The 8857-nt window shown below is 45.7% G+C and overlaps 1 protein-coding gene across 2 annotated transcripts in view; it reads right to left on the reverse strand.

The window, feature by feature from the left end:
- FNDC3A (fibronectin type III domain containing 3A) overlaps positions 1 to 3763 on the reverse strand; it is a 203403-nt gene extending 199640 nt beyond the window's left edge. The window contains exon 1 of one of the 2 annotated variants that reach the window (XM_074960675.1): positions 3651 to 3763. The gene's annotated coding sequence lies outside the window, so the exon portion shown is untranslated. The remainder of the gene's footprint in view (positions 1 to 3650) is intronic. The other variant, XM_074960684.1, reaches the window with a different exon arrangement.
- Between the last annotated feature and the right edge of the window lie 5094 nt (positions 3764 to 8857).

An 8857-nucleotide genomic window follows, 5' to 3' on the forward strand; every position in this document is an offset into this window, starting at 1 on the left:
TATTTCATGTTATGGCAGTCTCTGATGATGACCCAGCACATGTTCGTTTTAAGAACACTTTCACAGCAGATTTGACAAAATGCAAAGAAAGTACCAATGTGAGATTTCTAAGGATAGATGTAGCAGTTAACCCAAGTTTTAAGAATCTGAAGTGCCTTCCACTTTCAGAAGTCTTAAAAGAGCAACACCCCAATGTGGAAACTACAGAACCCGAACCACCAAAAAAGAAAATCAACTTTCTGCTGATGGCATCTGACTCAGACGATGAAAATGAACATGTGTCAGTCCGCTCTGCCTTGGATCATTATCAGGCCGAACCCATCATCAGCATGGACACGTGTCTTCTGGAATGGTGGTTGAAGCATGAAGGGACATATGAATCTTTAACACAACTGACACACAAATATCTTGTGATGCTAGCTACAACAGTGCCATGTGAACGAATGCCTGTTCTCACTTTCAGGTGACATTGTAAACAAGGCGTGGACAGCAAATTGTAACCAAACTTGTTTATATGAGCAACTGGCTGAAGTAGGACTGAATAGACTTGTAGGTTCTAAAGTTTTACATTGAAAAATAAAACAATGCAGTTTTTTTTTTGTACATAAGTCTACATTTGTAAGTTCAACTTTCATTATAAAGAGACTGCACTACAGTACTTGTATTAGGTGAATTGAAAAATATTATCTCTTGTTTTTTACAGTGCAAATATTTTGTAATCAAAAATATAAAGTGAGCCCTGTACACTTTGTATTCTGTGTTGTAATTGAAATATATTCAAGTTAAATAAATGGTATTCTATTAATCTTTTTAATCACGCGATTAATCACAATTTTTTAATCACTTGACAGCCCTAATTTTTAACAAATCTAGCTAAAATTCAAAATGAAGAGTCAGAACACTTTCAAAAAATATCAGAATAAGAAAGTCACACTTTTGATTATTTTTTTTTATTCAGACAAAAATATATGCCAAATTTATCCCAAAATCTTGAATAGTGTTATTTGACTGAAAAATGCATGTTGGGACAAATAGAGTGTTTGCCAAAAAAAATTCATTAATCAGGATTTTATACAATTCTGTAAAAATGTATTACCAAAAATTAATTCGAATCACTAAAGACCCTTAAACTTTTTGTTGTCAGACACTAGTCTGGGTATATATTTTTTAAAATTTAGTTTCATATATTTATTGTTTCTAGTCTTGGCTGAATGCAGAGCAAGAAAGGGGGAAGCTGGCTGCTCCATACTGACCTATGAGACAGAGCATAAAGAACCACTAAACAGGGATTTAGATCAGATGCCAGAACACCACATCAGACAACAAAATTCATGACTGTAAAGATCCAACTACAGGAAGACTGAAGCACTGAATCCAATCCTCTTCTAGGAAGCAGACGCATCTTTCATCTACTGGAGAAAACAGAGGAGCTAGTCCCTTACCTGGTGCCCTCAGCATCTTCCTTCACCTATTCTGCTCTAGAGAGTGCTTTAGTGAAAGATCAGACCAGAATTGACTGCTGAACTGAACCTGATCTTCTGGGTCTTCTCAACAAGCATATTTGTAGCCAATTAGCTTCTGGCGTTCCATGATCCTGTTCAAATTTGTATATAACACCCCACTACCCAACCATCACAACCTGGCCCCTATTCTGGGACTCATGGGACCTGGGTTTTATTCCCAGCTCTGCTGGGTGAACTTGTGTCAGTCACTTCACTTTTCTGTGCCTCAGTTTCCCCACCTGCAAGATGGGGATACTGAAACTGACCTCCTTTGTAAATCATTTTGAGATCTATTGATGAAAAGTGAAGCAGAAGAGCTAGGTATTACTACTCCACTACTAGGAGCACATTAGCCACTTAGATCTCCAGACCAGACCCTTTAGCCTTTCCCCAACTGAGTCCTTAGGTATTTAGGCATCTAAATACTTTTAAAAAGCTGGCTCTTGGACCTTAAGTAGTGAACAATCTGATTACCTAGTGCAGAGTTTCAGAGTAACAGTTTGGACACTGCCTGCTCAGCTGCCTACCATGTACAGCCAACCTCAACACAGAGCTATGATAGCCTCTACCTTCAATCAGGGACCACCTTTTTTTCCCCGACAGACACCCTTAATATGAATACACATATACACACACACACACACACATATATATATATATATACACACACACACACTGACCAAATCTTGCAAAAATTTGTGCAGATAATTAACTTCATATAAGCAGGTGACCTTGGAGAAGTCACTGGCTCCAATGAGTGCACTTCTATGTGCAGAGCGAGCTATACACGCCTAGGTCTTTGCTGGGCTGTGACTTGTATCATAGCAGTCGACAATATTTGACATTATGTATTTTTAAGAAGCCATTTTAAGACATTGTACTAAATTAAAGAAACAACTACCGAGTACCCGCAAGCTCTAAAAATAAAAAAAGCTGGCATTTTTGAAACTTGCAAAAGAAGTTAACTTGTGAATTAAGACACTGTATGCCAAGTGGTAGTCTACAATGAAATTTTACAATGTAGTCAGAAACCACCTTGAAAAAACAAGATTTAAAATTAAGTCACTAACATGTGCATAAAAAATTGTCCACACAGTGTTGGGGGTTTTTTAGGTTATGAAAACAACTTATTGTTCACGTATGTTTACTTGTTACCTAGTTCCTACAATAAAAATAGGCTCATCAGTTTCACTTTTACTGCAAGTTGGTTTCACTTTCTGATTGCCAGGAAGCAACATAATATTTTTGTTTGCATTCCACACCCTATGCCTACGTGGGTTTTTTTTTTTTTTTGCTGGTTTTGGATTTTTAAAAGTTAAAGAACCATGAAAATAATTCCATTCATATTACCGGTTTAATTTATCTATTTTAAGAATGTGGAGGGTCAGTCTAGCTGGACACGTCTCTTTAAATCGTAACTACACTGGCAGGTTTCATACGATTTCCAATAGAAAACCAAGCGACTCTGATCAATTCTTATGGTTGGGGAAGACGAGTTACGAGAGCACGTTTTCTAGTTTGCAGGGGAAGACAGCATCTTCCGGAACAGGTACTGCAGCCTGCCACGTCCCTGCCCCTTGACTGCCGAGCCCACCACCTGTACTGGTAACGCTTCAGCCATGCCCCCCCCCCCCACGATGCACCCCGTTCACTGCCTAACTTTCACCAAGAGACTTGTCCACTGACAACGGACTTTACATCCCGCGAGCGGCACGCGCCGCAGCCGCCGCCCCGCGCCCTGCCCGGCCCAGCGCCCCTGCACACGGGCACCCCGGCCGGAGAAGCCCAGGCTCAGGCGGCGCCGCGGAGCAAGGGGGACAAGGCTTACGCCCAGGGGTTTGGGCGGGGAACGAGCCCAGGGAGCTGGCAGCCGAAATCCCGCTCCCCAGAGCCGCCCAGCCGGGAGGGTGTTGCCCGGCCGCTCCCTCACCCCCACCCCTGGGGGTGCTGGGGTGAGAGCGGAGCGCAGCGGACAGACTCACCGCCAGGGCTCCGCAGCTAACGGTTCGGCGCCCCGCACCGGCAGCAGCCGCCGCGGGCAGGGAGCTCCCAATGGCGCAGCTGGAGGCAGGGGCGGGGCGGTTCCAGCGGCTTTCCCCACCTCTCCCCGCCCCGCGCCCGGCAGGCAGCCCCCGCCCCCTCAGCTACCTGCGCGGCGCCCCGGCCTGCCCCAGCAGCGCATCGCCGCCTCCCGCGGCCGCCCTCGGTCAGGGGAGGGGGAGACGCTCACCCAGGCGAGACTCGGTTCCAGCACGCAGTGCGCCTGCGCTGCGGGGGGGGGGGGGTTTGCGGCGGAGAAGCACAGGGCGGGAAAGGGGGCGGGGCTGGGCATAGAAAGCCCCGCCCCCTTCTCGTTGGCCCTGGTGCTCAGGGGGTGGGGGCGGCAGGGTGTACAGGCAGGGCTGGATGCACCAGCAGCCCCACTCTCAGCTCCTCTGCGGAAGGGGAGGACCAAATAGCCGGGTGCGTGTCTTTCACTGGCCTCTTTAGTAGTCATGGGAAAAGGTACCAGGTGTAGGGCCAAAGTCCTGGGAGGCCTAGTTCAGCCTTCTCACGCCACTTACTGTCTCCCTGGAACATCAGGAGAGGGCTGGGGCTCATGTTACTTTGATGGCTCTGTGTGGCACTCAGAAGCAAGCAGCAGGCACATGCTTATTACAGGTACCAATACTATAGCACTGCTACCCTTCCTTCTCCCAGCCACAGTAACTAACAGCTGACACTTCAGGGAAAGGAGTAAAAGTTATGCATCTCCAGTTATTCGGTAGTGTACACGAGGAAAGGAGGTGCTATCCTTTCTTAATACCCACAGTTTTTAAGTGGCAGCCTGAATCATGAGCTATGATTATCCCTTGCTTAATGTTTATCATTTTAGACATTATTATGGGTCAAACTTAACCAGCTACAGTATTTGACTGAGGGCAAGTCTACAGTACAAAATAAAGTTGACCTAAATTACGTCAACATACAGCCACCACAGTAATTAAATCACTTTTGCATGTCCACACTACGCTCCTTGGTGGTGCATGTCCTCACTACCAGCGCTTGCACTGATGCAGAGAGCAGTGCACCATGGGTAGCTATCCCACTGTGCAACTTGCCACCATCTAGCACAGGGTGGTTTGAGAACATAAGAACGGCCATACTGGGTCTAACCAATGGTCCATCTAGCCCAGTATCCTGGACAGTGGCCAATGCCAGGTGCCCCAGAGGGAATGAACAGAACAGGTAATCATCAAGTGATCCATCTCCTGTCACCCATTCCCAGCTTCTGGCAAACAGAGGCTAGGGAAACAATCTGTGTCCATCATGTCTAATAGCCATTGATGGACCTATCCTCCATGAACTTATCTAGTTCTTTTTTGAACCCTGTTATTGTCTTGGCCTTCACAACATCCTCTGGTAAAGAGTTCCACAGGTTGATTGTGCACTGTGTGAAGAAATACTTCCTTTTGTTTGTTTTAAACCTGCTGCTGTGAATTTCATTTGGTGACCCCTAGTTCTTGTGTTATGAGAAGGAGTAAATAAGGAGAAAAGGTTTGCAATGCTTCATGGGGGCAAATGAGTCATGCAGGGGTGACTGGGAACATGATTTCAACATCCCATGATGCAGTTTTCTCCATTCCATAGTTTTATCTCCATCCCATAATTTTTCACGCCTCTTTTCAAAAGCCCTGCAAACCAGCGCGTCCGCCATCCATGAAAAGCAGGGATCCTGCACAGCTCTGCACTATTGTTATGAGCATTGAGAGCACGGGGCGCCTGATCTTTCAGTATCTGCGGAGCCGCCAGAGGAGCCTCAGGGAGCATGATGATTCCTTGGAGGCTAGCTTACTGTGGGACATAGAAAGAAACAATTCAAGGTTGTTGTTGGTATTCACAAAGCAGCTATAGATGGTGGAGCGCCGGTTCTGGGCCCAAGAAACAAGCACTGACTGGTAGGATCACATTGTTATGCAGGTATGGGATGACAAGCAGTGGCTGCAGAAATTTTGGATGGGCAAGGCTACATTCCTGGATGTGTGTGCAGAGCTCGTCCCAGCCCTCCAGTGCAGTGACACCAAAATGAGAGCTGGACTGACGGTGGAGAAGCGAGTGACGATCACTGTGTGGGAGCTTGCAATGCCAGATTGCTACTGATCAGTCAGGAATCAATTTGGAGTTGGAAAATCTACTGTGGGGGTTGCTGTGATGCAAGTGTGCAGGGCCATTAATTGCATCCTGCTATGAAGGACTGTGACGCTGGGCAATGTACAGGACATTGTGGATAGTTCTGCAGCAATGGGGTTCCCAAACTGCGGTGGGGTGATAGATGGCACACATATCCCTATTTTGGCATCAGACCACCTTTCACAGAGTACATCAACAGAAAGGGCTACTTTTCCATGGTATTGCAAGCGCTGGTGGATCACTGGGGATGTTTTACCAACATCAACGTGGGATGGTCAGGGAAGGTGCATGATGTGTGCATCTTTAAGAACACAAGCCCATTCAGAAAGCTGCAAGCAGGGACTTTCTTTCCAGACCCTTGGGGATGTTGAAAGGCCAATAGTGATCCTGCGAGACCTAGCCTACTCCCAGGGCTCATGAAGCTGTACGCTGGCCACCTAGCAGCAGCAGCAGGGAGCACTTCAGCTACAGGTTCTGCAGGTGCAGAATGACAGTTGAATGTGCCTTTGGCCATTTGAAAGGCTGCTGGCACTGTCTACTCATGAGATTAGATCTCATGAAAAAAATATCCCACTGGTTATAGCTGCCTGCTGTGTGCTTCATAATACCTGTGAAGCAAAGGGGGAAAAGTTTCTTCCAGGGTGGAGGGTGGAGGTGCAACAGCTGGCTGCTGATTTTGAGCAGCCAAATCCTAGGACTATAAGAAGAGCTCAACGGGCAGCTAAATAGCTCAGGGAGACTTTGAAAGACCATTTTAATAGTGAGACACAATAATGTGTGTTGCTGTAGGGTGCTCTGCTTGGCATTGGTTTATTTGCACCCAGTATGAACCTTGTAAGGAGGTCTGTGTGTGTAGTAATATAACATTGCAAATGCACCTATTGCTATTATCTCTGAATGATGTCAGCCCCAGCCAGCATATGTTGTGAAATAATAAAGATGTATTAAGTTTCCATAAATAGACTTTTATTTCAAACCCCTGCAAACAGACATATTTATAATTGAATGAAACTTTATAAATACACGGGAAAGAACCTTTGAAGGGGAAATAACAGTAATTGCCATTTCACAAACACATACACCAACCATGTCTCTCACAGGCCAGCGTATGTGCAGCTGTGATGGTCTGTACTCTCCGCCGTGGTGAAGTGGTAGGGTAGTGCAATGGCCCTGGACCGGGTCCCCACATGGAATGGGGGAAGAGGGTTGTAAGGAGGTCCTGAATGCAGTTCTCCTCTCTATGGGCTGCAGAAGGAGGCAATCATGGGTCTGTTGAACCTGAAGGTCAACGAGTCTGTAGCATGTCTGCCGCTTGAGAAGTGCTAGCATCTCCTGCTGCACATCTCTCTTCTTTTCCTGTGGTTTTCTCCTCTCCACTCTATTGCTGTCCATTCTGTCCACAAGGGTGATCCTTCAAGCCCTCTGCTCAGTATCCGAAGCACCAGAGGCTTGCAGGATCTCTTGGAACATATCATTCCGTGTCCCCTTCCTTCTCCTCCTTAGCTGACTGAGCTGCTCCACTGGTGTCAATGGAAAGACCCTCATGGCACATTTCCAGCTGCAAAAAGTAAGTGAGATGTAGCTCACGGAAGCTTATGCTCAAATACATTTGTTAGTCTCTAAGGTGCCACAAGCCCTCCTTTTCTTTTTAGAGGTACTACTGTGACTGTATTCACAAGATAAATGGAAATTTGGTATACGGAACTCACTCCCCTTGATCCTCACAAGTTGCAAGCACTACATTCTCACTTGTCCATGGGATTCATGGAGCACGGCAGCAGTCCTAGCTGTGGTAAGTTTGGTCAGGGGAGTGCGAGGGGATGAGTTGGGACAATAAAGAGGCTGTAAGGATAAAGCCTTTTCCTGTAGCCATATTGTAAGGCCTAAAGCCTTTGTGTGAAGCCATATTAAGAGAGCAGCAGCCATTAGCTAAGAAGCTGGAAGTCACATCCTCACATTCCATCTAAATGACATTAAAACAATGTAATATCAGGCTGCTAAGAAGGAGATTCTGTCCTAATAGCACCCACTATCACCAGATAAATAAACATCTTAAGATGGTCAAAGAAAACTTCATTTGATAGACTTCTGTCTGGCAAGAAATCACTTATCAATAGTTGTGGTTGTGAAATCCTCATTTCTTTATTGTTTTATCTTTATGTTCCCCACTTCTCTATTGTTTGTCTGTATGATCTCTGTCTGGTTCTTGATTGTTTCTGTCTGTTACATTTTTAATTTTGCTAGGTGTAAATTAATTAAGGTGGTGAGATGATTAGGTTAGAGAATTTTGTTATAATATGTCAGGATTGGTTAGTAAAATTTTAGTATAATGATTGGTTAAGGTTACAGCTAAGCAGGACTCAAGTTTCACTACATAAACGGGGGTCCAAAATGAAGTTCTTTGGGAACCAACTCCAGGACACACCCCAAGATCAGAGCTGCCAAATCTCAACTCTCTGCCAATAACACTGTGCAGAAACTGGAGTCCCCCAATCCTGACTGGCCATCAAAAAAAGTTCATCTGTTTTATTGGGAGTGGTGAGCATTGTATGTGTAGCGTGTGCATTCTCTTTTGGTGCTTGTTAATAAATAGAGGTTAAGTAGGATATTACTGTGTAAGGCTCTTTCACTAGTAAAAGACCCCATAAACCCGCAAAAGATTAAGCCCTGAGGCCACAGGGAATGGGTGTTTGCCTGGAGCCTGGAGGAGTAGAGCCCTGAGCCTGAAGGAATAGAGCCAGAGCCCACGGAGGGGTAGAGTTAGGTGCCTTTCACCTGGAGCCCTAGGAATTGGGAAAGTGTGTGTGTGGGGGGGAAAGCCTGTGTGCTGCAACGGTGCCTGCTGAAGTAACTGCCGAGTGGCATGTGAAAGTTTCCTTCTGCGGCAGAAGATATAAGGCAGCTCTCCCCAGAAACCTTTGGCAAAGGATTGCGGACTACCTCCAGGAAAGTTTCCTTGAGATCTCTATGGAGGATTAACGGGACATCCCATTGCACCTAAACAAATTGTTCTGCAGTGCCCCCTCTGCCTAACTGTACAGGGAAATGAGAAGCAGATAGCAACTGTACCTCTACTGATTATTTCACTACCTCTTCTAGCATGATTAAAAAAGAGTAAATGAGCAGATGTGTCCCCACAATACCAAAAGAAACTACATACTTATCAGAGGTTCCTTTCCCTGCAT

The sequence above is a fragment of the Natator depressus genome, chromosome 1 (genome assembly GCF_965152275.1).
Source record: "Natator depressus isolate rNatDep1 chromosome 1, rNatDep2.hap1, whole genome shotgun sequence".
NCBI classification, from domain to species: Eukaryota; Metazoa; Chordata; order Testudines; family Cheloniidae; genus Natator; species Natator depressus.